Below are 2,799 nucleotides of genomic sequence, written 5' to 3'. Positions count from 1 at the left end.
TGGTTTTCATCCCTATATCCCTAACCTATCTTAGCAGTGCTTATCTGACAGTGACTGTGCTATCTGGCCCCTCCTGAGGATAGGAGGTCCTGACACCTCCTATTGAAAGTGTGTTCAATTCTTGGGAAGTTGATTTCCTTACTACAGAGAGTGTAACCTCAGAGTGTTGACAACAGAACATGATGAGCTCTGTGGTGCAATGGGTAGCGCATTGGACTTCTAGATTGAAAAATGTGACCATTCAAAGGTTGTGGGTTCAAGTCCCAACAGAGTCACTGTCTTAGGCAATTTGCTAAGCACACTTGGCCAACAAACAAATCTATCTGACCACCAAAACTCTTTTCTCAAACACATTCGTGTTCTCAATAGCATGGCCTACTCATTGATCTGATGACCTCCCATGGAGACTTTGCAGCAAAAGGTGCTGTGGCTTAGTTGGTTAAAATGCTTGTCTAATACACAGGAGATCCTGGGTTCAAATCCCAGCAGTGCCTTTGTAGTGTGTTGTGGCCACTGAGTCTCTAAGATGTAAACGGCACTTTGTAGGAGGGCCAATTGGGTTGAGGCACTTGCTGACCTCATAGAGACTCGGTGGTGGCACCACTGGAAAGAGCACCCTCGAAAATGGGGGGGGTAGGGCTTGCTTTCATGCCTCTATCACTGTTATGGCAATCTGGCATGAGCATGGTGGTTTTCATCCCTAAACCCTAACTAACCTAACCTACATCCACTTAAAACCTACCTTTACACCTAAACCCACTCAAAACTTACCCTTAACACTTCTAACCCTTTCTAATGGAAACCTAGATTTTTGAACCCCACCTGATGCAGCCCTACTTATTTCAACCCACAAAAAACTATTATTAGCTTATGTGTTGGAGTCAACACAGACTGGGTGGCTGGGGCTCTCTGCTTGGTCCTCTCACCGGAGCTTTGGACCCACTGGAAGTGACCAGTTGAGAGAAGGCCTGTGCACAACCGGGCCTGGGCCCTTTGGGGCCTAGGCTTAGGATATTACAATTCCCTAACCTAACCCTAACCCTAACCTAAATGAAAACTATTATAATTTAATTAAATATATTATTATTAGGCTATTATGAAGGCATACACAAGGTATATTTTATTAATAGAAACCATAAACATAACAGTAACATTTAAAAATGGCCGTTTCATTAGTTTGAACCTGCTTCTGGTTTAAGCACCGCCCACACCCGGTTCTATTTGAATACAAAAAAAAAAAGGATGCAGATAATGGCTTCACTGCACACTTCTAATGCCAAATCTTATGGAATCATTGTTTTTAAAAAAAAAATAAATAAATAAAAAAAAATTAAAAAAAAAAAAAAAATATTTACTGGCCAGAGGGATTGGATTAAAGAACGGATTATAGTACAGAATAAAACCTTTGAGAATTTTTGGAAATTAGATGCTCTGGCAGCCTTAACAGTGTGCTGATAATAAAGCATGCAGTCCTTCAATTTCATAGGAAACTTGGAACTTCCTTTCCCCCCCCCCACATCCTCTCTGCCTTCCGCAACACCTGTCTGAGAACACAAGTGTCACCGAGACAGGGCGGTGCTCTAGTTGTATTTTAAGGGTTAAAATAGTCCTGGATAATCACCACAGACTGAATTAAACAGGCAAACCAGCTCATCAGAACCAAAACGAGGGGAAACTCACAGTACAGGTGAGTGAAATATTAGGCATCAAAATTATAGGCCATATCTGAATTGAGAACATGATGGCCAGTAGGCCTAGTCCAGTATCGGACTAGAGTTTGAGCTGAAATAATCATATCTTCTGTCTACACTAAAGGTAGGAAGGCCTTTTTTTTTTTTTTTTTTTTTTTTAAAAAGGCCAATTGTATGACCTTGCTTGTGTGTGGGACACAAAGCAGACAGAGTAAGATTAAAGCATCAATGAACTGTAAAAAACTTGTTAACCAGAGGCTCACAAGGAAAGCATACATTAATATTAAAGCCTATGAACATTTAGCACAAAAACAAATTATAAAAAGCTCAGTTATGCAGGGCTCCAGACTTTATATAAAAAAAAAAAAAAAAAGCCAAATGGTTGTTTTTAGTCACCAAATCACAGAATTGCTCCATTTAGATTGCTATTCAGAAACCAGATAAAGCCAAAGACATAATTAATCTGAGGTTTCAGAAACAAATTCAGCAAAAAAAAAAAAAAACCCTCACCTGCTTTTACTTTTAGCAAACTTAACGTAAATATTTGTGTCGAATCTTTGTTCATAACAAGACATAAACTGAACAAGTTTCACAGACATGTGACTAACCGAAATGGAATAATGTGTCCCTGAGGGGGGTCAAAATCAAAAGTAACCGCAAGTATCTGGTGTGGCCACCAGCTGCATTAAGTACTGCAGTGCATCTCCTCCCCATGAACTGCACCAGATTTGCCAGTTCTTGCTGCGAGATGTCACCCCACTCATCCACCAAGGCACTTGCAAGTTCCCAGACATTTCTGGGGGGAATGGCCCTAGCCCTCACCCTCTGATCCAACAGGTCCCAGATGTGCTCAATGGGATTGAGATCCGGGCTCTTCACTGGCCATGGCAGAACACTGACATTCCTGTCTTGTAGGAAAATAAATAAATAAATACACACAAAACAAGCAGTATGGCTGGTGGCATTTTCATGCTGGGGGGTCATGTTAGGATGAGCCTGCAGGAAGCGTACCACATGGAGGATGTCTTCCCTGTAACGCACTGCACTGAGATTGCCTACAAATGACATCAAGCTCAGTCTGACGATGCTGTGACACGTCGCCCCAGAC

The 2,799-nt window shown here is 41.6% G+C and overlaps 1 non-coding gene across 1 annotated transcript; it reads left to right on the top strand.

Moving 5' to 3' along the window:
* Positions 1–420: 420 nt before the first annotated feature.
* trnai-aau (transfer RNA isoleucine (anticodon AAU)) lies at positions 421–494 on the top strand. The gene has a single exon. It is a non-coding gene; the product is annotated as a tRNA-Ile (tRNA).
* The last annotated feature ends 2,305 nt before the right edge of the window (positions 495–2,799 follow it).

This window comes from Myxocyprinus asiaticus, chromosome 15, assembly GCF_019703515.2.
Source record: "Myxocyprinus asiaticus isolate MX2 ecotype Aquarium Trade chromosome 15, UBuf_Myxa_2, whole genome shotgun sequence".
NCBI lineage: Eukaryota > Metazoa > Chordata > Actinopteri > Cypriniformes > Catostomidae > Myxocyprinus > Myxocyprinus asiaticus.
The sequence above is the reverse complement of the archived record's forward strand: the minus strand, read 5'-3'. Positions and strand labels throughout refer to the sequence as shown.